Source organism: Syngnathoides biaculeatus, chromosome 11 (assembly GCF_019802595.1).
Source record: "Syngnathoides biaculeatus isolate LvHL_M chromosome 11, ASM1980259v1, whole genome shotgun sequence".
Classification (NCBI taxonomy): Eukaryota; Metazoa; Chordata; class Actinopteri; order Syngnathiformes; family Syngnathidae; genus Syngnathoides; species Syngnathoides biaculeatus.
In genome coordinates, this window is record NC_084650.1 from 7,819,234 (window position 1) to 7,847,170 (window position 27,937).

The window sequence follows — 27,937 nt, forward strand, 5'->3', positions numbered from 1 at the left end:
GGAGACAGTCCACACCGTACCAATAACGTTCTACCCCGTGTAAGGACTTTGTACAGACCAAGAAGGCTTTATGTTCGTTGCTCTAGATAGGTTTAGATGGGTTTCAAAATCATAAAAAAATATTTTTTTCTTAAGGTGGTTGTGGTTCAAGCGTTTATATGTAACACAAATGACGGGTGGTAGTTATTTTAGGATCACCCAATGACTGGCCACATATCTAACATTTAATGATGGGGCAGACATGCTTCTGAGGCCAATTTTTCATAATACGTCAACCCGCAATGAATACATTTTTTGTAAGAGTTGCACAGACTAGCGCATTTTTGCCGACCCTTCATTTGACGCACGTTTTCTGACAATTGTTACATCAGGTGATTTTTTTTTTTTTTTTTTTTTTTTTAACAGAAGCAGCACTAGAGTATTTGCAGATTTGGGGAAGTCAGTCTCAAAATGTGTCAATGGTTGTCCACTCTATTTTCTGTACAGAACTACAAGTTTACATTGTAAAAGTCTTTCAAATTTGTGTATGTCATTAAATCCTACCACAGTTTCTTCACTCAGCCCAGCGCCCCATTGGTAATAACGTGCTCTTTCAATGACGCTCGTTGTTGTCAACGAATTATCTTTTAAATAGGCAATGGCAGTAGCAAAACTCATTTTATTGAACATTACAGTGCAGAAATATCATACCGCCTTTGTGTTGGTTGGGATGGAAGTCCAAATCTCTCTGGTGATAAAGACTGCGTGATGTTTCATCTGAGTATTTTCCAATGTCTTCTTCCGAAGATATCGGTGCTGTCTCCGATGAGGGAATTAAAGGAGCACTTTGTCTAAAGTAATACGAATGGGAGCACACATTAAAAGTTAGTAGATGAGGGTTCAGTGTTTCATTTAATGCCAGAGTTATCCACAGATTTCACCAAAAACATCTCTAAATTGGAAAACTTTATCGAAATTCCTCTCTCACTCAGACATTCCAATGAGCCCGGCTGGAAAACTGACAGCCAATCAGCTTTTGCCACGCCTGCAGTGCTTCCTGTTCTGACCCCCGATTCCTCATGGATCCGTTTCACTGAACAGAGCACGTCCACTATGTGGCATTTTGTGGCCGATTTTGGTGAAAAATAATTACAAACAAAACAAAAATAGCATAATATACAATGTTCAAGCCTGTGCGTTTGAGCCAGAACACACACCGGTGGAACATGACGTGTTGGAGATGGGGAGTGGCACTGACGACGAACAATAGTTCCATTATATGGGCCTGGGAGATTTGTTTGATGCTTTTCTGAGGAGTTGGTTTAGATGTAGAGAATATAGAGCAGGGGTGACAAGATTTTTTTTTTTACTCCGAGATCTACTTTTCAAGCAGCCCACCTCTTGTGATCGACCGGCGCCGGCGATGGTGGGTGGGGTTGAGGCAGGGGCTGAGTTGACATCCAGGCAAAGACCGTGGCCACGGCATTTGAGACCCTTTCGGGGACTGGGCCTCGACTTTGCATCTGGAGGCTGAGGGTTGACGAGAAGCCGAAGGAAGGGAAGGCATCTCTGGTGAGTAGGAAACTCCCACACTCATGAGGAATGAGTGAATGCGTGTCTGGGTGACTACGGCAGAACCAAACCTCGAGAACACTAGTCACTATCGAGTAGACAAATGAGTCTATAAAACTGAGAAAATGTCCTGGACGTGAGCTCCGTGAAATGTGTGAATGTGTAAAAGTGTGAGTGGAGGTTGGCTACCTCATTTGAACAGGAAATTGAGTGACAACTGTTTGAGGATGCAGAGGTAGGAATTCTCCGCCACTTGCAGCAGCATTGCTGAAGATCACACTCCAGGGAGTGTGTATCAAGGGCAATTAAAAAATGCTCTTCATGCAAATTCAAATAATCCTACAAAACAATGGATTGAAAAACATTGGGTTGACAAACCGACTGGCAGTCTGTAACATTACGTTAACCAAGCACTACACACAGAAAGAGTGCTACAAAATAAGAAAAAGAAAGTTGACACCTTTCTGACAGAGGAAGGAGAAATTTATGGAGCTTTATGCAAAACATTTAATAATTGTGGCCACAGATGAGAGCAGCCATCTCCCCATCAAAAATGTCACAACTAATGCTCCCAAAATGCAACTTTTTAATTTGTCCCGTACATTTTTCGGGAAGAGATGGCTTGCTGAAACTAGGACTGGGCTTAATTCCCTCTCTGACAGGAAAAATAGAAGTAAAAACAAAAAAAAAAAGAATTACTGGGAGGACAGTTAAACATCTTACAAAATAGGAATCCAGCGCTCTATTATTCCACCTTAGATATTCCAAACAAACCGCCCACAAGAACAGGAGATTTCTTGCTGCAAACAGCTCAAGACGTGATTGAACAACCACAAAATGACCTAGGAAGTGACTCATTGCACGTGACAATGTAGTATAAGATAAACGTATAACAGCCCACACCAGACAAAATCATGATTACCTGTACTCAGATGGTATATCAGTCGTGGTGACAGGAACAAGACTGACTGACAAACTAAATGTACTACACAAAGAATGGACACCACCACACACATCATTACAACAGGAGTGGGAGAGTTTGGGACAATTAGTTTTGGTAGTACGAAATGTTCCTGATTGGACAGAAAAAGAACCAAATTTGGATTGGGACGACTGAACTGTACAGACAATATCTTATTGGACAGTCTTAAACAATCTGAGACCAGATGCTGCTGTATTCACGGTGGTATCACAATATACACAGACAATACTGGAAAAATAGAGGAATAGCGACAACTACAGGGAACACAGTGACACATGCAGAGCAACTACAAAATTTGCTCATAGCAGTTCAATTACCAAAAGAAATAGCCATATGTAAATGTGCAGTACACACATCAAAAACATATAAAGAATCATTAGGAAATGGATTTACAGATAAAACAGCAAAAGAAGCAGCAGCCAAAACCTTTATGGGATTAGCTGACCATGAAACAAATGAAGACCTACTTTGAGATGATGTGTTAAACAAAATGCAACAAAAATGCTTACCAGCAGAACTAAAAATGTGGAAAAAATAAGGTACTATATTACAAAATGGGAATGATGTCAGCACAGATACAAAAAAAAAAAAAAAAAAAATCAACCAAAAACCTTATTTAAGGGGCGGCAATCTTGAGCCATGGGAAGTCTCAGGTCTCAACAGGGGGAATGGTAACCCTGGTACAAAGGCATTACATGATCCATGGATTTAACTTGTATGCAAAAAACTTTTTTTGTAGGGCTTGTTTGATCTGCGACATAATCCACAAGGGAATGTGCATCCAAAACGTGGTCAGTTTCCTCAAGCTACACATCCATTCATCCCTCCATCCATTTTCTTAGCCGCTTATCCTCACAAGGGTCGCGGGGAGGGCTGCAGCCTATCCCGGCTGTCAACGGGCAGGAGGCAAGGTACACCCTGACCTGGTTGCCAGCAAATTGCAGGTCACATGGAGACAAACAGCCGCACTCACAATCACACCTTGGGGCAATTTGGACACAATGATAGATTTAGTCTATACATACATTACAAGCACATAAGGGTCTCATTCCATTCAAAACACTGTTTGGGAGACCATACAAATTACCAATATTTTCCACACAATGAGACATAGACGAATGATGAAGGAAAAAAAAAACACAAGTGGGTCCCTTTCAGGAGTTATTAACAACCCCAAACAGCTTAAAAAATTGCAAAAAGGGGTACTTGAGTTCATTTGTTCATTGTAGGAAAGTTTTTACTTTTGAAACCATTGTTAACACAAACAAAACTTCTGTTCAAGTGGTACCTGTGGGAACCACTCAAGGTCCCACCCCCCAAAAAAAGTTGGGTGATTCTGTGTATCCATTAACTTCTCTTGAAAAGCAAAAAACTGTTTTCTAATTGCGTGTCACTAGGAAATTTCACATGCATCAATTTGATAGGACTAGAAACAAATTGGGAATTTTATCAGCATTGATGTGTGAAGCCATTTTTGTGCCACTGTCATGGTGGTGCGGCAGTAACTGTCTTTTTGATTTTTTTTTTACGCCGGATGCCTTTCCTGACGCAACCCTTCTGCATTTATTTGGAGAGAGAGCTGGAGCCAATCCCAGCTAACTTCGGGCAGCGGCAGACTACACGCCGAACTGGTTGCCAGCCAGTCGCAGTGCAGATGTCGACACCATCACTGAGCGGGAATCGATTCCACGCTGCCTTCACTCAAAATGTCCCTCTGAGGGAAACCCGAACTACAACGTGGCCTGCAAGAGAAATGAGTTTGACATCCCTGCACTACACCATCAGAAAAAAAAAAAAAAAATTTAGCAAGTTACTGTGCTTTAATAACCTTATTACTGCCATTTGTCTATTCATCCTATGTCTGTTTGTGAATTAACAGCAACTGTACATGCAGTTTTACCCGAACACTTGTGGACTAAGCAAGAGCTGAATGACACGGACAAAATAGCCGAAAGAAACACCTGGATACACCTTACACACTGTAAAAGGTCATCTCAGCTGAGTCACCCAAGGGGAAAGGTGAGCAAAGTTCAGCATACGGTGGGTGCAGATTTATATTATCTGAAAATACCTGAAGGCTGGTGAAGATTTAAAAGACACTTGACTCATTTCGGGGTGACTTGGTTGACATGCCTTCAAAATGGCTAAATAATATGATAGCATGTTGGGCTGCAACAGTGACAGCCATAATGATATTTTTGTTCATATGCTACTTTTGGACACCTGTAAAGCTGACAAAAATACATAACAACAGAACCAATAATTATACTCAGTCAACTATGCCTACCACACATAAGATAAAGAGGCGCAACCTCATTTCAAATAACATTGGTAAACAACTATGCGGGAGTCACCGAGGCATGAGAGGACTCCATGTGTGCCTCCCAGTGAATCAGTTCAGCACTTTTTCAATTCCTTGGCAGAGTCTAATTGCTGGGGATTCCATGTTTGGGCTTATGCTAAATGAAACCCCCACTTTCTTCTCACCGTTTGCCAATTTAATGCTACATTAAACCCGAATGCCTTACAAAAGAGTACGTATACTATGGAGGGAGTATTTTAACCGAAAAAGGCTGAAATTTTTTTTTTCATTCTTATGATTATCATTTTTACAAATAGGAAACAAAACTGGTTGTTATAAATGTAGAATGCAGCAAACAAGATAAACTATAGTTACATCATATGCATGGGCCCTGGGCCACTAATGCGTGTCATTCCAACAGAAATCCCAACACAATGTACCCAGGAGGTAATGACTAAAACAACTCCCAACACCACTTGTCAGAAATTGAAAAGTGTTTATCCAACAACTAAGGCAGTAAATGATAAACTGATATTTTCTACTAATGTTGCATTGGCTAATTTCTTCTGTGTTAGCTTTACAGGGACAGATTTTAAGGTGGGAAGTCTCAACAAAACATGGTGTCATGATATCCATCTGCAAACTGCCCCACTGCTCCCACGCGGCGATTTGTTGTGGTGGTGTGTTGGTCAAAAGTTGTATGACACACTGATAAATGCAGCAGGAACGTGTACAATGGTAGCACTGCTCTTATCTGTGACTGTGTTTCCATCCAAAGCAGAGGATATACAATTGGCCACATCCATCATTGGACCTCCCCTTGGGTTCTCCCTAAGGCAAAGGTCCTCTTGGAAAGATGGAGATCTGACATTCATCTGTGAGCTCATCTGGACAGTCTCTCAGGATGTGGACAGGAACATAATTCGGTCCAGGGACCTTCCTTGCGTTAGTACTCTACTCACGTTGTCCAAAGACAGCAGCAGCACCCAGTCATTGGGAGGCAGAGGGATCTTCTGTGCTGAGATGCTTTTTTTCTGCCTTAAAGTGAGAAAAGAAGTCATTAAGATGATCCAGCAGTGAAGAAAATCATTGCCAGGTCTGTGGGAGGTGCTTGTAGTCCGTGATGGTCTGGTTCCTGGTGTCTCTGCTATCGCTGAAGCGGTCAGTGATCCATCTGGAGTACTGCCTCATAGTTCTCTGAGCCCATGTGACAGGTTGGCCCGAGCTGTTCTGAGGCTCAGTTCGTGTCCAGCTCTGAAGAAAGCATTACGGGCCTTCAGGAGCTTATAGCTTCGCCTGTCAGCCATGGCTTCTGATCGGTGCTGATTGAGATGGTTCTGGAGACCGTGCCATCTTCCATGCACTTCCACATCCAGGCAGTGACAGTCCGTTTGTACTTCTGAAGGTCTGTGATGTTTTTGTGGGTGGCTACCTGTTTGACACGTGGTGGTAAAACAGTCCTTGAGTGCCTCTGATGACCCCTCTGGCCATACCCGGATCTTCTTCTTGGCTGGATTTATCACCTTAACCAGGGGTCTTTATGCAGATATTAGCATGACAGTAGTGGGGTCTGAGGTTCTCACGAGGGGGAGGCCATTGTACGCTCCTTTGTGAGTTGTGTGTCCAGAATGTTGTCCGTTCTTGTGGGAAATTTAACGTGTCCATGAAGATGTGAAAGCACGGTATTGGGGTTGGCCTTGTTAAAATCCTCAGCCGGGTTGATGAAGGCATGAGGGTGTGATGTTTGCTGCTCACAATGAGCCGGTGGAGTATGTAGAGTGCCTCGCTCCACTTGTTAGTTGAGGTGGGAAGGCTGTAAATGGATGCCAGGAGAAAAGCAGTAAATTCCCTCAGTTGGTAGGCTAGGTAGGTGACGATCATCATCTCCAAGAGCAGTGAACAGGATTTACAAAACACTGCAGCATTGCTGTACCAGCCATCGCTGATGTAAACACAAAGCCCCCCACCACGAGCCTTCCCAAACTTGATGATCCTCAAGACTTTTACAAACATTCTGTGACTGATGAGTCAAAATTTGAACAATTTGGAATGTGTGTACCCCATTACAACTGACATAAAAATGGCACAGCATTTGATAAAAACAACAGTATGCCAACTGTGAGGCATCTTGGTGGCAGTGTGATGCTCTGGGGCTGCTTTACGGCCTCAGGACCAGGACACGTTGCTGTGATTGATGGAACAATGAATTATTCTGTGTACCAGAATATCCTGAAGGGGAATGTCTGGCCACCAGCTCGTGCCCTCAAAGCGTTCTTAGATCATGAGGCAGGACAACGATCTGAAAAAAAATGCGGGAAAAAAAGTTGAGGTTTTGGAGTGGCCAATTCAAAGTCTGCATTTAAATCCTAATGAGATGCTGTGGTGTGACCTTAAATGGGCAGTTCATGCAAGAAAATCTTCCAAAATGGTGAAATTGAAACAATTCTTCGAAGAAGAGTGGGACAAAATTCCTCCAGAGCGATGCGAAAGACTCATCACCAATTATCGCAAACGCATGATTTGAGTTTATGCTGCCAAGGGTGGAACAACCCGTCATTAGGTCCAGGAGGTAAATTACTTTTTCCACAGAGGGTCAGAAAGGTTTTTCTGTCCCTTACTAAATTGAATTATCAGTTGAAAACTGCATTTTGTATTTCCTTGGGTTGTCTCTGAGTGAAATCAGGCGGGGGCAAATACTTTTTCATGGTACTGTAAGTCCATCATCTGCCTGCAAGGCGATGCTTTACCTTGGCTGCTCATTGGTCATTCGCCACATAATCGGAAGTGAGTGACAGAACGCTTCATCAGTTCCATTTCCGTTCTCAGGCAATTCACTCACCTCACAATGGCAGGTGGCCAGTACAAATTATTTCATAAACCAATTCGGTTCAGTTTGTTCACTAAAAAGTTTTGTTCTTCTGAACAAACTGTTCGCAAAAGTAACAACACTAATGGATAGTCGGATAATGAGATGGGCAAAATGCTCAACTGATCAACTCCAATGGTGGATGAGAATTCCAGTCCCACAAGTCATATCTAAACCAGGGGTGCCCAGACTTTTTTACCCCAACATCTACTTTTCAAACAGCCGCCCTCTCGTGAGCTACCGATGGGGGTGGGTTGGGGTTGGATTGGGAGGTGATCTGAGTGATGCTCCCAAACAGTTTTAAGGTTAATGCTTCCTATATTTAAAATGCAGTATTAGCTCTTTGTGCATTGTATTGTCTGTGCTTTCATACTCGATCAGGCTGTGCCAAGGTGGAATTTAACATTACACACCATCTCATCCTGCACTTTCATCTTTGGCTTCAGACCAGACCTTCCTCACTCGAAAAAGAGAAAATGCCATCCAGTTTCACCACTTTTTCTTTGATTATTCACATAATGTGATAGTTATTCAATTTTAAAACAACAGCATTTCTTGTTTATCAATCCATCCATCCATCATCACCAGGGGCACCGTCTCTAATCCATTGACCAACAACAACTAAAACTTGATTTATTTCACAACTTTAACAGAGGGTTGTCTTAGTCCTGCAGAATTTTAACTGATTTTGACATTGTATATTATTCATTCATGCATTTAGCCATAATCAAATGAACCTTATCATCTGGTGAAGAAAGGGAACCTATGCATAATTTAGTCTTTCTATGCAAACCTGAAATGGAAATTAGGGTCTAATTAAAGATCCTAGAGGATAACAAGCATGTACACACAAACCCTCCCAGTGAATGCACACAGACACAAACTGTCACACGCTTATATTGGCTAAACTAGATTACAAGAAAATAATTTGAATTTGTGATAAAACCTGTTTTTATAGATTATTTTTGGTGATTGGAGAAAGTAACAGACGTGTGTCTACAAAGCTGACCACCACATGTGGACAATTATGAAAATAATTTGTTTAAGGCCAAAGGTAATGGATGCAGTATAAGTAGGGGTTCACAAGTACTTACACTCCAAACACACACAGGCAACCTTGTATCAAGTGCCTGAAAGTGATATTTTGTATTGCGAGAGAGAATAAATTTACAAAAGTCATCTTGTAGAATATTACTTCAGTAAAAGTATTGGGGTGGCAGTGAAGAACTGGTTAGAGCATCTGGCTCACAGTTCTGAGAGCCAGGGTTCGGATCTGTGTGCGTTTGCATGTTCTCCCCGTACCTGCTTGCGTTTTCTCCGGGTATTCCTGTTTCCTCCCACATCCCAAAAACACACATTAATTAAAGAAACTAAATTGCTGTTAGGTGTGATTTTGAGTATGAATGGTTGTTTGTTTCTATGTGCCCTGCCATTCACTGGCTACTAGTTCACGGTGTACCCTGCCTCTTGCCCGAGGATATCTGTCCTCGGCACCAGCACTCCACGACCCTTGTGAGGATGAGTGAACCAGAAAATGGGTGCTTATCCATCCATAATGGATGAATAGCCATGGATCAATTATTTGCACAGCGAAAACATGCAAACTCCACGCAGGCAGGGCCAGGATTTGAACCCCAGTCCTCAGAACCTTGAGGCAGTTGCTTAAACTAGTCGGCCATGGATGGTTATATCTAAATTTACTGTATTTTGTCACCTTCAAGTGATGTAGTTAGAGCTAATGAACAAAATTAGCATGGCCATTATATGAGACTGGCATTTGCTACCCTCAAGCCACAGAGAAAGAGAGGCACGCTACTGGTGCACCTTAAAAAGACTTCCCAATATCTCCACCTTTTTTCTATCACTTCCCTGTATTCCTAAAGACAACAGCACAGGCAGAACTATTCTTCCACTTTGTGCTTCGCTGTAACAAAGATGGTTTGGGAAACTAATTTGGATTAAAAGTACTTTGTACAATTTATTTTAAAAAATGGAGTGGCGTCAAAGCGCATGTTCCCAGGAATCAATATCAAAGTGAAGTATATATATGTTGTACACCATTACAAGACGGGGTTGAAACACAACGCCTTTTCGTTATTAAAACCAACAGAACATCATATGAGTTGGTACTTTGGTACCCTTCTATAATAACCCCTCTAAAAAGAAGAGATCATTACGCGAACAAGCATTAGATCGTTGTCAGCCCATGGCAGTTCCAGATTGCTGATTGCAGATAAAGGTTTTTGGGTTTTTTTTTCTGTTCAAAAAGGCATAGGGCTCTATTGAGTGCTATTCTAGTTCTCCATACGGTTGGCTTTGTATGGACAACATCGAACTCCTGAATTTTAATAGATGGTCTGGTCTGACAGAGTTTCAATAAAAGGAAGAGAGAGAAAGAGAGAGAGGAGGGGGACTGAAAACTACAATGAAGGGACAAAAAAAAGAGGGACTGGGACCGCCCATGTTTAGGGATGTGCAAAAGGGAAAGCACACAACATAACACTTATCAACATACGGAATTTTTATCAATGCTGTCTTGTTTTTCATTTTTTCTGTCCTTGCTCCAGCTACAACATTTAATTTCAGGTAGTACCGAGAATAATGGTACTTTGCAAAAAGGATGGAGATGGCTGTAGTGAACATTTATTTCCAGAAGAGGGAGGAACATATAGTGACCTACAAGAGCGGAGGTATAACCACGCAGGTAGATTATATTTTGTGCAGACGATGTAATCTGAAGGAGGTTACTGACTGTAAAGTAGTGGTAGGGGAGAGTGTAGGTCGACAGCATAGGATGGTAGTATGTAGGATGACTCTGGTGGTGGGTAGGAAGATTAAGAAGACAAAGGTAGAGCAGAGAACCATGTGGTGGAAGCTGAGAAAGGAAGAATGTTGTGCGGCCTTCTGGAAAGAGGTGAGACAGGCTCTCGATGGACAACCGAAGCTCCCGGAAGACTGGACGACGACAGCCAAGGTGATCAGAGAGACAGGCAGGAGAGTACTTGGTGTGTCAACTGGTAGGAAAGGGGAGAAGGAGACTTGGTTGTGGAACCCCAAAATACAGGGAGTCATACAAGGAAAGAGATTCGCGAAGAAGAAGTGGGATACTGAGAGGACTGAGGAGAGGCGAAAGGAGTACATCGAGATGAGACATAGGGCAAAGGTAGAGGTGGCAAAGGCTAAACAAGAGGCATATGAAGACATGTACACCAGGTTGGACACGAAAGTAGGAGAAAAGGATCTCTACAGGTTGGCCAGACAGAGGGATAGAGATGGAAAGGATGTGCAGCAGGTTTGGGTGATTAAGGATAGAGATGGAAATGTGTTGACTGGTGCCAGTAGTGTGCTAAATAGATGGAAAGAATACTTTGAGAAGTTGATGAATGAAGAAAATGAGAGAGAAGGAAGAGTTGAAGAGGCAAGAGTGAAGGACCAGGAAGTGGAAATGATTACTAACGGGGAAGTCCGAAAGGCACTACAAAGGATGAAAAATGGAAAGGCAGTTGGTCCTAATGACATACCGGTAGAGGTATGGAAGCAATTTAGAGAGATGGCTGTGGAATTTTTGACCAACTTATTCAACAGAATACTAGCGGGCGAAAAGATGCCTGAAGAATGGAGGAAAAGTGTTCTAGTTCCCATTTTTAAGAACAAAGGGGATGTTCAGAGCTGTGGGAACTATAGAGGAATAAAGTTGATGAGCCACACAATGAAGTTATGGGAAAGAGTAGTGGAGGCTAGACTCAGGACAGAAGTAAGTATCTGCGAGCAACAGTATGGTTTCGTGCCTAGAAAGAGTACCACAGATGCATTATTTGCCTTGAGGATGCTCGTGGAAGAGTACAGAGAAGGTCAGAAGGAGCTACATTGTGTCTTTGTGGATCTAGAGAAAGCCTATGACAGAGTACCAAGAGAGGAACTGTGGTACTGCATCCTTAAGTTTGGTGTGGCAGAGAAGTATGTTAAAATAGTACAGGACATGTATGATGGGAGCAGACCAATAGTGAGGTGTGCCTTAGGTGTGACAGAGGAATTTAAGGTGGAGGTGCGACTGCATCAGGGATCAGCTCTGAGCCCCTTCCTGTTTGCAGTGGTAATGGATAGGCTGACAGAAGAGGTTAGACTGGAATCCCCTTGGACCATGATGTTCGCAGATGATATTGTGATATGCAGTGAAAGCAAGGAGCATGCAGAGGAACAATTAGAAAGATGGAGACATGCACTGGAAAGGAGAGGAATGAAGATTAGCCGAAGTAAAACAGAATATGTGTGCGTGAATGAGAAAAGTGGAGGGGGAAGAGTGAGGCTACAGGGAGAAGAGATAGCGAGGGTATTTAGGGTCAACAATCCAGAGCAATGGTGAGTGTGGTAAGGAAGTGAAGAAACGGGTCCAAGCAGGTTGGAACAGCTGGCGAAAGGTGTCTGGTGTGTTATGTGACAGAAGAGTCTCTGGTAGGATGAAGGGCAAAGTTTACAAAACAGTGGTGAGGCCAGCCATGATGTACGGATTAGAGACGGTGGCACTGAAGAAACAACAGGAAGCAGAAATGGAGGTGGCAGAAATGAAGATGTTGAGGTTCTCGCTCGGAGTGACCAGGTTGGATAGGATTAGAAATGAGCTCATTAGAGGGACAGCCAAAGCTGGATGTTTTGGAGACAAGATTTGAGAGAGCAGACTTCAATGGTTTGGACATGTTCAGAGGCGAGAGAGTGAGTATATTGGTAGAAGGATGCTGAGGATGGAGCTCCCAAGCAAAAGAGCGAGAAGAAGACCAAAGAGAAGGTTTATGGATGTGGTGAGGGAAGACATGAGGGCAGTTGGGGTTAGAGAAGAAGATGCAGGAGATAGGCTAAGATGGCAAAAGATGACACACTGTGGCGACCCCTAACGGGACAAGCCGAAAGGAAAAGAAGAAGAGACCGAGAATAATGGTACCCGTTAAAACTTAAACACACACTCACACGTTCAAAATGAATGCAACATAAATAAACAACTGGCACGGTGGAGCAGCTGTAAAGGGTTGGCCTCACAGTTATGAGGACCAGGGTTCAAATCGCGCCCCTGCCTGCGTGAGTTTTCTCTGGGTACTCCAGTTTCTTCCCAAATATGTGCATTAATTGGCGACTCTAAAATTGTCCCTAGGTTTGATTTTGAGTGTGGCTGTTGTCTTTCTCCATGTGCCCAGCAATTGCCTGACAACCAGTTCAGGGTGTACTCTTCTCCTGCCCGATGACAGCTGGGATAGGCTCCAATGCTAATGCAACCTTCATGAGAATATGTGGCTCAGAAAATGGAAAAATCAACAATACTTTTGTCAGTCACACAAGCTACACATTCCAAAAGTACTGGTAACATACACAAAAACGACAGATATTTAACATAACAATAAGGATGTTAACTATTGAAAAAAAAATTACACATTGCATTGTGGGAACATTGTGGCTTGATGACGTGTATGCTTGTTTTTGTTTGCATTTGCAGCATTTGTGAGCGATCACCCAAATTGTCATACAACAGGTTGGATGTGCATTGTCTGGGCTGTCTGTGCATTACTGTCTTGTTGTCAAGAATCAATCTTGAATTTTTTTTTAAATTCATTTTATTTACTGATATACAAAGATCTAGTATCCATTTCACCCCTTTGTGGAAGATATTTACTCCTCTTGTTGCCTCAGCAGAGCCCGGAACTTTATTCAGAACACTACACACCCCGGTTTTCAACAGTTTGAGTTCCTGCCTTCTGGAAGGCGGTAAAGATGTACAGAGGACCAACAGACCAAGGAACAGACCCATCAGTGCCCTGAACTCTCATTTTTCTTCTTGCCGCGCTATTAATGTCAAGGCACGCTAATTTTGACATCTTGTGCAAAACATTATATGCATTCTGTTTTATACATCTGTTTTTTAAATTTTTTTCATCATATTCACTTTTTATTCTCATTTTTTTTTACATTTATTTTTACCTTGCTTTTATGCATGCACTTATAAGGAGAGGTTCTCCTCTCATTGTACAGTGGTATAATAACAAATCCACTTATAGGCCTACTTATTATGTAGAATGGTGGTTGACAGGTTATCACATTAGCCTTGCAGCTCTGAGGACCCGGGTTAAAGTCCACCCTTATCTTTGAGGAGTTTCCATGTTCTCCTCTCTCCTGCATGGGTTTTTTTTTTACAGGTGCTATGGTTTCCCCATGCCTGGTAAGTTGATTGGCAACTGTAAGGATTGTTTCTTTGAATGTGCCCTGAGATTGGCTGGAAACCAGTTCAGGGTGTACCCCGCCTCTCAACCATTGTCAGCTGGTATAGGCTCGACCATGCCTGTGACCCTAGTGAGGATAAGCAATACAGAGAATTGATGGATGGACTGAGTTTTGAAATGGCTAAAATATAAAATGGGAAAACAATTGGTCATTCATTAGTAACTGAAATGTCTCGCTTTATTTTGTATATGCATGATAGTCTTTAACCAAGCAAAAATATATTTTGTCCAATTACTTATTATTGGACAGAATTATCTGATGGATTATCAATTACTAATTGCAGCACTAGAATGCAAATTCACATTTGTGCAAGGCTCAAAATATTTTTTTTTCTTTGAGGAGCAACTGCCTAATTTTGAGAAGCAATTTTTTTCCTGATTTATCATTCAGGTATCCCATGAAGGGGGGTTAAACAATAAAAGCGCAACTATATATTGAGAGAATTGAATGTAGGGCTGCAGCTATTGAATATTTTAATACTCGAGTATGTTCCACAACACTTCTGTTTTGATGCAGAGCCCATTTTACCCATGATTTCTCTCTGGCCATATTTGGCACGTTTTCCACCTACATGACTCGAAGTATCCAAATCAGATGGTAGTTTGCTGGCCATAAATTTATTTCACACAATGATTAAATTGAGCAAAACATTTAAGCATCCTGTATGGAAGTAATGTCAGTGTTGGGAAATTTCTTTTTCTACACAAACTATTGACAGAAAGATTCACGTCACTGTTCTAAAAATAAACTATATCATTCAGTTGTAGTTCTATCCACCATTCCGAAAGGGATCTAGCTCATAGTCTTCCCATGTTGCTTACAGGTTATTATACTGAATATACCATCTTTTCATTTCCCCCATTTTGCTACCTATTCAGTCCACACGAGAAGCCAGCTGTAGCTTTCACCCAACAATCTAAAAAATATGAGGAAAAACTTGTTGCTTGAATGTTTTTTTTTTAAATGAGGAATGAAAAGAAAAACTGGACTTTTGCCCTTAATGAGCAAATAAAAACATTCAATGCATTCTGATGGGGTGAAGTCTATATTTCAAAACTAAATTAATTCCATTTTATGACAGTGTGATCATACTGTTTTTAAAGTAAAACTGTCATGGGCATGGTCATGGTCATGCCTCATATGCTACACGTTCCCACCATTGCCTTGCGAGTCAGCCACCATGTTGCAGCCTGCCACCTGCGCTGCTGCTTGGCCACAGCTCTCTCATTTAGAGAAATTCTCGGGAGACTCCAGTTATATGAAGCCGTTCATCTTGCAGTACAAACTCAATTTTGAGCTGCAGGCAGCTGCCTTATCCACCAAGTGGGTGAAGATGGTATGGTCATTTCCCATACAACTGGCTGTGAGGAGGCATGGGCTAATGCAGAATAAAGCCGCAAGTCAGTCATGTCCTTCTTGGATATTTTTTGTTAAGATGATTGATCAGATTTTTCAGTATTCCAAGCCCAAGAGGGAGGCTGCTAATTCCTTGATCACGTTACAGCAAGGGGGTCAGATTACACCATAAAATTTCACATCTTCACTGCTGAGAGTCAGTCGGATGATGATGATGCATTTTTTCAAGGGCTATGCCCCACCATCAAGGGTTATTTGGTAGCTTTAGAACTTCCTACCAATTTGGACACGCTCATTGCTCTCGCAATCAAGATTGACAAGCGGCTCATAGATCGCGGGCTGAACCGAGATCGGCAGAAGAACGCATAATCACGTATAAGGAGAACAAGCCTCGATGACCAGCCGAAGAGCAAGACACCAGTCATCAGCCACAAGCCACATACCCGTGCCACCCCGGATGAACCCATGCAACAGGGCAGGTTCTTGTCTCTCCACTAAAAAATGTCAACACTAGCTGAGGGAAGGATGGTGTTTTTTAATGCAGCCAGTTGGGTCATTCCACGGCCAAAGGTCATGTCAAAGCTGCCACCAACAAAGGGTCGTATCCCATGTTTTGCCCTTGACTGAATGAGTCTGTGAGTCTGAACATTATTGAAAAAGATCCTGTCTTTCCTCTTCCCAAAATAACATTATGCTCTCCGGAGCAAGAACTTCAGATTGCAATGTTCATTGACTCTAATTCTGATGCTAACCTACTAAATACTCTGCATGTCAAGCGTATGAGTTTAAGAGCTTTTTAGGTCAAACATCATTGCAACGCCCATGTTGCACATAGTAGTTGTCGGGCATGATGACTCACCACACCCAACCACTCACTCGCAAAATATCACAAAGCAGTTGTATTGCATTTAAGACAATTTAATCACACACAATACAACACAATACAATAAGAAACTAACCCAAATAGAGGTAAAAAGAGAGTTTAGTCACATGTATGACAAGCTAACGAGCCGAACGACGTATAGTCACCAAAGTCAAGCGAATGTCCTTCCAGGCAAATGTTATTTCCAGCGAATGTTCCAGAAAAGTCCAAAAGATGAAAGGCAGAAGGCAGTGTGGTGGAAAACGAATTATTACTTGTCTGAAGCAGCGGTGATTGGAAGAACCCTGTCGAAAGCCATCCTCATCCTTACAGTGAAGAAAAAAAGTATTTGAACACCCTGCTATACTGCAAGTTCTCCCATTGAGAAATCATGGAGGGGTCTGAAATTTTCATCGTAGGTGCATGTCCAATGTCAGAGAGATAATCTAAAAAGAAAAATACAGAAATCACAATGTATGATTTTTTTTTAAAGATTTGTGTGATACAGCTGCAAATAAGTATTTGAACACCTGTCTATCAGCCCGAATTCTGACCCTGAAAGACCTGTTTGTCCGCCTTTAAAAGTCCACCTCTATTCCATGTATTATCCTGAATCAGATGCACCTGTGTTAGGTTGTTAGCTGAATAAAGACACTTGTCCATCCCATACAATCAGTAAGACTCAAACTTGCAACATAGCCAAGACCAAAGAGCTGTCCAAAGGCACCAGAGACAAAATTGTACAACTTCACATGGCTGGAAAGGGCTACAGCGAAATTGCCAAGCAGCTTGGTGAAAAAAGGTCCACTGTTGGAGCAATCATTAAAAAATGGAAAAAGCAAAACATGAGAGTCAATCTCAATTGGAGTGGAGCCCCATGCAAGATATCACCTCTTGTGGGTCTCAATGATCCTTAGAAAGGTGAAACTACTTTCCAGCAGGTAAAACTAGTATAAACAGACGAGACCACTTGAATGTGCTACTGTTTCGTGGTGAAAAAACGGATGGGTCCATACTGGCTGCCGTTTTTTCCTTAATAACATACTAAAAATCATGCTTTTCATGACAGTGGATAATTAAGTTTGCCAAAGACAATTTGGATGATACAGAGCAGTCGTGGGAGAAAGTTCTGTGGTCAGATAAGACCAAAATTTAACTTTTTGGTCATAATTCCACTAACCGTGTTTGGAGGAAGATGATGAGTTCCATTCCAAGAACACCATCCCTACTGTGAAGCATGGGGGTTTTAGTGTCATGCTTTGGGGTTGTTTTTCTACACATGGGACAGGACGACTGCACTATATTAAGGAGAGGATAACCGCGGCCATGCATTGTGAGATTTTGGGGAATAACCTCTTTCCCTCAGTCAGATCATTGAAGATGGGCCGTGGCTGGGTCTTTCAACATGACAATGAGCCGAGCCACACAGCCAGGAAAACCAAAGAGTGGCTCCATAAGAAGCATGTCAAGGTCCTGACGTGTCCAGTTTCAAGACCTAAACCCAATAGAAAATCTTTGAAGGGAGCTTAAACTGGGTGTTTTTCAACAACAGCCCAGAAACCTGTTTGATCTAGAGAAGATCTGTGTAGAGGAGTGAGCCAAAATCCCTCCTGCAGTGTGTGCAAACCTGGTGAACAACTACAGGAAATGTTTGACCTCTGGAATTGCAAACAAAGGCTGCTGTACCAAATACAGCGGTACAGTGGTTGGTTTTTGAACATCTTGGTTTACGTACAAATTGGTTTTCGAACGAAAGTTTCAAGATTTTTTTTGCTTTGGTTTTTGAACGAAAATTGGTATTCGAACACCCCGACCAACTGACCCACGATGATTTGTTATTGTGCTTTCGAATGCACCCCCGAAAAAACAGAAAAATAAAGAGAATAAAGTATAAAGAATAAATAACTAAAAATATAGAAACTCATCACTCATAACACTCTCCCTCTTAAGAAAAAGAAAGTTACGAAGAAACTTTCTGTTGTAATATAACAATCTAAGCAACTCTTCAAACATGTTGAAATAGAAATTACAGAAACTGAAATAAAAAAAAAATACAATACTGTACAGATGTAGCATCATACCCTCAGAGCAATTTTACACTGGAAAGTGCATCAGAACAATCATTGTCTCTACCTTTAATGTACTTGGTCACAAGATTGAACCCTTGCAAACTTGAACTCCACCTCATAAGTCTCTGATTTTTGTTCTTCATTTTATGAAGAAAAGTCAAGGGATTATGATCAGTAATGACTTCAATGCAAAATGTGGTAGTACCTACGTCCACCTCAGAATGCTGCAACGCTAATAAAAGACCCAGAGTTTCCTTTTCAATGGCTGAATAAGTTCTTCTACAGCAGGGGAGCCCAGACTTTTATTTTTTTTACCCCAAGATCTACTTCTCAACCATCCAGCCTGTAACGATTGACGGTGGGGGGGATGTTTTTTTTCTTTTTTTTTTTAGAATGACCAATGATGAAATAGAATGACCAAGCCACAAAGATCTACCCACAACAAAAATGCAAAACATTTATTTTCAAGTTTATTGAGGATTCTTTATGTGTAAATGTATATTTGTGTGCCTTGTATAACCGCATGAGCCAATATTGCACAACATAATTAACTTTAAAGTTTTTTGTAACTATCTGAGTTCATGTTGATGATCACGAAACACCATACAAATGAAAATGCACACCTGGGCTGTGTCACACAGTCTTTGTGGTCTTTTTCACATTGGTGACAACAAATCGAAGAAGCTGTGACCTGCACGACCATTCACTACTAAATCCTGCTGAATTTGGACCGAATGTTTGTGAGTACTCGATGTGGGACGCCCCTGGTGACGACTTCAGTGGACTAAAATCATCATCTATATAATCTTAGTACCCAAATTGGAGTCGTATTCGTTTGCGTTGAAGCTGTGCGGCCTAGCCTAGCCTTGCTCGGGAACATTAAGTAACATATGTTTGTTTGTTTGTTTAAGATTTCTTAAGTGATATCTTAAAATGGAACGTTGAGCCGAGCATTATTCCGAGCTCTACACATGGAACAACACCGTCTCAGAAGATGCCCACAATGCTATTGAATGTATGTGATGTGTATGAGGAGCTGGACAGCAAACCAATGCTCGAAGAACTGTAAGATGCCCTGGACTCCCTCGCCAGTAGCGAGGCCTCTGGTAAATTATCGGGTTATCCAAGCAGAGGTCCTGAAGTGCTGCAAAAATGTTCTTGCAGAAAAGCTTCACCATCTCCCCACCTGTGCTGCAGGTAGGGTGAAGAACCACAAGTCATGAGGGATGCCAACATTGTCACGTTTTACAAGAACACAGGTGAGAGATATGACTGTAACAACTCCTGTGGCATCTCCCTCTTGAGCACTCTTGGGAAGCTGATTGATAAAGTTGCAATGAATAGTCTCTAAGTGCGTGCAAAGAGAAACTACCCCAAATCTCAGTGTGGTTTCCGTGTGTCCACTCTCAACATGGTCTTCTCAGACAAACAAATGCACGAGAAATGCAGAGAACAAATAAAGTAAGAAAATGTAAGTCATGGGGCAGAATACAGGGTCTTGACCCAGGATTAGACTCTCTGACCAAGCACTGGACTTTTTTCACAACTTTGAGTCCCCGGGCTCTACCATCTCTAACTCTCTCTCTTTAGACACAGAGCGAGACAGAGTCATCAGCAAAGCCGTTACTACACTGGCTAGACTCAACAAGAGAGTTTGGACAAACGCCAGGTTGACAAAGCACAGAAAAGTCCAGGTTAACAAGGCCTGTGTTGTCAGCACTGTCCTCTATGGAAGCGACGCATGGACAATGAGAGCCAAACAGGAGCACAAGCTTGGAACCTTCCATATGTGCTATCTCTGCCGCATCCCGGACGTTACCCGGCAGAATAAGGTGACAAACACCAGTGTACTGGACAGAGCTGTGGTTCCCAGCATGTACAGTTTGCTTAAGCACAGGCGTCCGCGGTGGCTTTTACGCTCTTAATGCCAGCAGTGCCGCAAAACATACTGGGGGGAGGTAAATAGCCTTTAAAGTGCATGTTTTATGTTAATTATTTCATAAATAATTCTTTTGTTTTTTCATTTGCTACTTATGCTATTCTGTTTGCTGTGGTGTGATATTTTTAGTTTCGTGCAACACTGTGAATGAATATAACGTCGTCACCAATCAATGCAAGTCAAAACTAACAGGAATCCACATTTTTTTTTCCCTCTGGCAATTAAGTCATTAAATCCTTGATCAGCGAACCTACTATTTTCTGCCTTGTCCCATTGTTAGAGGACACACCCTCACATCCTGTTGGTCCAATCAGTATGAGTATTAAAAATATATCCTGTAGACCAGGAGTCGGGAACCTTTTCGACTGAGAGAGCCATAAAAGCCAAATATTTGTGCATTTATGTAAGACCAACACTTTTAAAGTAAAATGAGTCTCAGAATTATTTCAGATAACATTGTTACGCTGTTGCTAACCAAGGATGACAAAAGTACTTCTTACCATTAATGCGACTTCTGGTGCAACATGGTTTTGGTGATGGCTTTATAGTCTGTTTCATGTCGTTAAATTAAGCTTCATGAAGGTGTTGAGACTTCCATCCGTTAACCGTGAACGTAATTCAATTTGATTTGCATCATGATGGTACGATAGTGAACAGTTCTTGCTGACACACGCATGTCTTTTATTTGTTTGATTATCATGTCTTTACGTGAAAGGCCCTGTAGCTCAGTGGTTAGAGCACTGGTTCGGAAAACCAGGGGTTGTGGGTTCATATCCCTGGGACCTCCCCTCCCTGAGAAGGGTTGTGTCAGGAAGGGCATCCGCCGTAAAAATTGTGCCAAACATATATGTGCATTCATCTGAGATGACACGCTGTGGTGACCATGAAAGGGACAAGCTAAAAGAAACTTTTTATCTTGTCTTTATGCGAAGTTGTCAAAATGCTTATTGGCAACATTAAGTACGAATGCTTTTGCATACTCCCCATCTGTGAATTTAGATACACAGAAGAACCTATTCACTTCTATTCTTGTTGAAAACTATGGTACTCCTCATCTCTTTGTCTTTGAGCGATCATTGTCAAAAGTGTTTCCATAATTGTTCCGACCCAATCTGCGTTCGATCCTCCTGCGCCTGCGCACGTCAACTGCCACAGTAAATTACAGCAACCCCACTCGGACAAACTGTCGCTACGTCATTTGTGTTGCCTGCAAGACAGAAATCATATGTACAGTATGTCATTATGAGGGTCCTGCGAGCCATATGCAACCATCAAAAGAGTCAGATATGGCTCGCAAGCTATAGGTTCCCAACCCCTGCTGTAGACTATCGCAAGATTCATCACTTTAAACTACTCCCTTTGCACAAGTGTCATTGCACTGGTCTATAATGGGAACTGTGAACGGGTAAGGGCACTCTGTACAAGCTTAATATGAAGTGGGGCGTTGTCACGCTCTTATCTCTTTTCAGTTCCAAATGAAGAATACTCTGCATCTTGCACATCTGTGACTCTTATAAGGAATAATTCCCTTGAGGAGAATGTCTCTTTTTCTTTGTTGTCGTTCATTGGTTTGTTCTGAATGTCGTACCAGAGTGGCACCGACTGCTGGAGACAAATACCTTGTGTGTTGTTATACCCTTGGCCAATGAAGCTGATTCTGATGACCTGCCTACACAGCCAGTGTGTTGGGCAAGGTGAGCTTCTTCTGCTTACAGGTGTGAAATGCAATTGTTCCTCACTCCCTGTTGAGGGCCATCATATGGTACCTTGCATACACACTAAAACACTTGCCAGCATGCATATGGTAACAGTGTAACAAGTGTGTTTAAGTGCACTTTGTTGGACAAGTCACACAACCACATTTGTAAATATTGGAACTCAGTGTGCACATAATGTGCACCACCTTGTAAGGCGCCATCTCTACTGTGGTGCCTGGCCTATTTATTCTCGTCAATGTGTCTTCTCAATGGCGAGTGACCCAGTGTGACAGCTGTAAATGACGGAGCAGGCATTATGGCTACCACTTGGATGTCGAGTGAGAGTTCCGCAACTTTGCGCATGAATGACACGCTCTGCGCTCATATTTATTTTTTTGGATAGACATTGATGTGAATAATATCATATGTAATTTTCATAACAATATCTATTTTACAAAGAGGTAACATTCCATTTCCCAAGAACTAATTTCTGTAGCCGGGGATCGGAACTCCAAGGTTCCTGCCTTTGGCCACTGCCCAGCTCACATTGCACCCGACCCCAATGGTTCTTCTTACTGGTGGTGAGCCCATGGAAAGGGGGACCCATGTTACCCTTTCGGGATGTGTCCGGCCAAGCCCCATGGGTGCAGGCCTAGCCACCAGGCGCTCGCCTTGGTACACCACCTCCAGGCCTGGCTACAGAGGGGGGCCCCGGTGACCCGCGTCCGGGCAAGGGAAACCAAGATCCAATTTTTGTACTCATCATAGGGGTTTTGGAGTTGTAATTTGTCTGGTCCCTCACCTAGGACCTTTTTGCAATGGGTGACCCTACCAGGGGCATGAAGCCCCAGACAACTTAGCTCCGAGGATCATCGGGACACACAAAACCCTCCACCACTGGGAAGGAGACCGAGTTGGTGCGTGAGGTTGAGAAGTTCCAACTACATATAGTCAGACTTTCCTCTACGCACCACTTGGGCTTTGGCACCCTTCCTCTTGAGAGAGGTTGGATTCTGTTCGCCTCTGAAGTTGCCCACGGTGAGAGATGCCGAGCAGGTGTGGGTATACATATTGCCCCTCAGCCCGGGCCCTATACATTGGGGTTTACCCCGGTGGATGAGATGGTAGCCTCTCTCCACCTTCAGGTCGGGGGACGGGTCCTGACTGTTGTTTGAGCTTATGCAGCAAACATCAGTTCAAAGTACCAACCCTTTTTGGAGTCCTTAGAGAGAGTGCTGGAGACCGTGAATAGAGGGGCAGAGCTGTCAACTGATTACCATCTGGTGATGAGTTTGCTCCGATGGTGGGGGAAGATGCCGATCCGATGTGGCAGGCCCAAACGTATTGTGAGGGTCTTCTGGGAATGGCTGGCAGATTCCCCTGTTAGACGGAATTTCAATTCCCACCTCCGAAACTCCTAGAGGAGGCGAGGGACATTGTGTCCGATGGATGATGTTCCACGCCTCCACTGCCGAGGCGGCCGACCGGAGCTGTGACCGTAAAGTTGTTGCCTGTTGTGGTGGCTTCCCGCTAACTAGCTGGTGGACACCAACAGTGAGGAATGCTGTCAAGCTCCAGGAGCCCTATTGGGCATTTATGGTCTGTGGGACTCACGAGGCACCTGATAGGAGTTCGGTGAGGCCATGGAGAATGACTTCAAGATGGCTTTGAGGAAATTCTGGTCCACCGTCCGGCTTCTCAGGAGGGGGAAGCAGTGCACCGTCAACACTGTGTATAGTGGGGATGGGGCACTGCGGAGGTTGTGTTCCAACTATAGAGAGATAAGAGAGGTACTGGAGATTAGGGTCCACCGGGAAGTTGAATCTCAGATTCAGGAGGCACAATGTGGTTTTCGTCCTGGCCAAGGAACCGTGGACCAGCTCTACATCCTTGGCAGAATCCCCAAAGGTGCATGGGAGTTCGCCCAAGCAGTCTACATGTGTTTTGTGGACTTGGAGAAGGTGTTCAACCGTGTCCCTCGGGGAGTACTGTGGGTTTTTATTCTCGGGAGTATAGGGGTACCAATCCGATACAAGCGGTCCGGTCGCTGTACGACCGTTGTCAGAGTTTGGCACGCAGTGCCAGGAATAAGTCGGACTCATTTCTGGTTAGAGTTGGACTCAGCCAAGGCTGCCCTGTCACCGATTTTGTTCATAACTTTTATGGACAGAATCTCTAGGCGCAGCCGAGGCGTTGAGTGTGTCCGGTTTGGTGGCCTCAACATTGCATCTCTGCTCTTTGCAGATGATGTGGTTCTGTTGGCTTCATCGAGCTGTGATCTCGAACTCTCACTGGAGCGGTTCGCAGTCAAGTGTGAAGCGGTTGAGATGATAATCAGCACCTACAAATCTGAGACCATTGTCCTAAGTCAGAAAAGGGTGGTGTCCCTTCCGATCTGATCCTGGCGCAACCTGACTTGGCTGTGGGGGCAAAGGAGAGCTGGCCGTGATGAGGGAAATACACAACAAGCTCATACACTCATGCAGACTAATGCAGTCTCAAACAACAAACTAGCAGCAACAATACAACACAGGAGGCTTAAATACATGGCATAATTAGCGACAATGAGCCACAGCTGAGGACCTCCAGGGCAGTTGATTGGGCAGGCCCCTGACAGTTAACAAAAAAACACGCACTGTAAATGAAAAAGAAATCATGTAAATGAAAAAAAAAAACATATCCTGTAAATGAAAAAATATATACAGTAATTATAAGTTAGTCTGTGTGAGTATACACTATATCCATCAATCCATCCATCCATCCATCCATTTTCTGAGCCACTTATCCTCACGGGGGTCACGGGAGTGCTGAAGCCTATCTCAGCTGTCATCTGGCAGGAGGGAGGGCACACCCTGAACTGCTTGTCAGCCAATCCTAGTATACTGTATTCTTCTTTTTCTTTCGGCTTATCCCGTTAGGGGTCACCACAGTGTGTCATCTTTTTCCATCTAAGCCTATCCCACGCATGTTCCTCTCTAACATCCACTGTCCTCATGTCCTCTCACTCGTTTGCCTGGCAGCTCCATCCTTAGCACCCTTCTACCAATACAGTCACTCTCTCACCTCTGAACATGTCAAAACCATCTAAGTCTGCTCTTTCCAACCTTGTCTCCAAAACATCCAACTTTGGCTGTCCCTCTAATGAGCTAGTTTCTAATCCTATCCACCCTGTTCACACCAAGCGAGAACCAAAGCATCTTCTAGGTCTACAAAAACATAATGTAGTTCCTTCTGACCTTCTCTATACTTTTCCACGAGCATCCTCAAGGCAAATAATGCATCTGTGGTACTCTTTCTAGGCATGAAACCATACTGTTGCTTGCAAATACTTCCGTCCTGAGTCTAGCCTCCGCTACTCTTTACCATAACTTCTTTGTGTGGCTCATTATCTTTATTCCGCTGTAGTTTCCACAGTTCTGAACATCACCTTTGTTCTTGAAATGGGGACTTGGACACTTTTCCTCCATTCTTCTGGCAACTTCTCTCCCGCTAGTATTCTATTGAATAAGTTGGTCAAAAACTCCACAAGCCACCTCACCAAATTTCTTCTGTACTTCCACTGGTATGTCATCGGGTCCAACTGTCTTTCCATTTTTCATTCTGTTCAGTGCCTTCTTAACTTCTCCCTTCCTAATCATTGCCACTTCCTGGTCATTCACGCGCACCTCTTCTACTCTTCCTTCTTTCCCATTTTCTTCATTCATTAACTTAACTTCTCAATGTACTCTTTCCATCTTGTTAGCAATCTACTTGCACCAGTCAACATATTCCATATTCCATTAGCTATCCTTAATCACCTTTACTTGCTGCACATCCTTCCCATCGCTATCCCTCTGTCTTGCCAACCTGTATAGATAATTTTCTCCTTCTTTCCTATCCAACCTAGAGGACATGTTGTCATATGCCTCTTGTTTAGCCTTCACCACCTTGCAGTATACTGTATAATGAACAAAAAAAACCCTATAAAAGATGAAAAAAAAATTCAACTACGGATTTCACTTAACGCAGGATCTTTTTGGAATGTAAACCCCTGCATTAAATGAAGGATCACTGGATTCAAATGAGGTAAAATCCCCAATGTAATTTTGTTACACTGAAATAATGACTTAAAAATAACAGCAATACCACCGCCACCTTTTTTCCCTCTTCGACACGTATTCATAAAATTTAAATTTCCTGGTTTTTCCTCATTTAAAACAGCTAGTTCCTGTTCGCCACGTTTCTAAGATTCCAAAGTGTGTGTTTGAAATCAGTAACATTGAAGTAGACTGTAAAGTGTTTGATTGTTCATTTAAACAAATTGAAATGTGAAAATGCTTTACAGAGTGACAATGTTGTGCCAATATTACATTTACAAAACACCAAAGGCACAGGGCCAAGAGTGGCACTTCTCAGAAATATTCAAATTCTCAACAGTTTTGTCATATACTGCACTATAAACCCAATATCATCCACCCAGGGAATTTAACATTTATATTCAGCTGCTGGCCTGTACAAATTTATTTTTGATAACGGAGTTGATCATTTCCTGTTGTTTACTGTCCTTCTTTTGTTCCCAGTTCTGTTCACCTTTTAGACATTAAAAAAAACAACAACAACATGAACCCACCCATTCTTTGGAATTCAATGTATTGGGCCAGGTGGGCAGCGAGTGACCTTGATCAAACTGACTGTAATATTTTACAAGTTACTCAATGCAAATATGAAATGAATAATAAAATGTACCATTGTCCCAATGTGGCAGGTGGGCATTTGAAATCAAGAAACCTCTTTGTGAACTACTCAAATTTACATACATAAGACAACTTAATTTTTTAGTCTGCTTGGATAATTAGGGGTGTTAAATTATTCAGCAAATCTGCCAAATGTACTTTAAATCACGTTGACTCTATTCAAACAGGCATGTAAAAGATTGGGTACGATTCCCCATTAAACACATTGAAGCCACATGCTGTGAGTACCCTGCTAAAAAGTTTCCATAGAAATTCTATAGAAACTTATAGAATTCTATAGAATTTGTATAGAACAACTTGTTCCATAGAACTTTGGCTGTGACTTTCTATAGAATTTGTATAGAACAAAACGTTCCTGTAGTTTAATTTTAACAACAAACTAATTCCCAATTTTGTCATCTTTTTGATTTGCAGAAATTCCAAATGTTGAAAGTTGGATGGGTAACCCGGAAGGAAAATATCAAACGGATCCTGAAGAGGTAATTGAATATTATATATTTTGTACAGAATGTATTTTTTTTCTACCAGTAATATACTGTTGAGAGTCAGGTGAAGATTTTGTACTTGCTTTAACTTTCAAATGATATTGCATTTATTAATACAATTGAAAGTATTTTGTGTGCTGTTTGCAGACCTCTGAACAATGCTCTTTCTATCAACAAAATATGGATTTTTGTGTTTGATAGATTCCTAACTGATAGTTACAGTGTTTGCCAGACGTAATAATAACCAAGTCTCTTCATTTTGAACGCAGAACATGTCTTGAGAAACCACGAGGGGACCCTGAGTAATGTACGAAGTGCGGCCACGTCATGCCCGAAAGATGCAATGACAGTGGCAGGAAACAGGACGGGAGGAACCAGGATGGACAGTAAATATAAGTGACACATAGTTAAAGTTCACATTAACCTATTACATTTTAATTTGTTTGTAACGTAATTTAAGTAAAAAAGTTATTTATTCTAAATGTTAAACATATTACCATCGGCTGAATAACCCAATTGTTTGTAATTGTCTGTAGTTTGATTGAAAAACAGCCTGGTTTCACACTGCATAATAAATCTGCATGCATGGCAACGTTGTTTCTATCTTCTAAGGCAACGTTGATTGTATGTGGGATTGTCACGTTAATACACTTTACGAATACAATGTTGAAGCAATGTTGTTTCAGTTCTTGAGAAAAGTTCTGTAGAACTTTCATCAGAACTCAGTTCTATAGAACTTTTCCTTAGAACAAGTTCTTTAGAAAAGTTCTGTAGAACTTGGTTTGTAAAGTTCTATACCATTTCTATAGAATGCTTTTATAGAAATTTTAG

The 27,937-nt window shown here is 42.3% G+C and overlaps 1 long non-coding RNA gene across 1 annotated transcript; it reads left to right on the top strand.

The window, feature by feature from the left end:
• Positions 1 to 456: 456 nt before the first annotated feature.
• LOC133509242 (uncharacterized) lies at positions 457 to 27,557 on the top strand. The gene is made up of 3 exons (XR_009797284.1): positions 457 to 4,552; positions 27,036 to 27,100; positions 27,376 to 27,557. It is a non-coding gene; the product is annotated as an uncharacterized LOC133509242 (long non-coding RNA).
• The last annotated feature ends 380 nt before the right edge of the window (positions 27,558 to 27,937 follow it).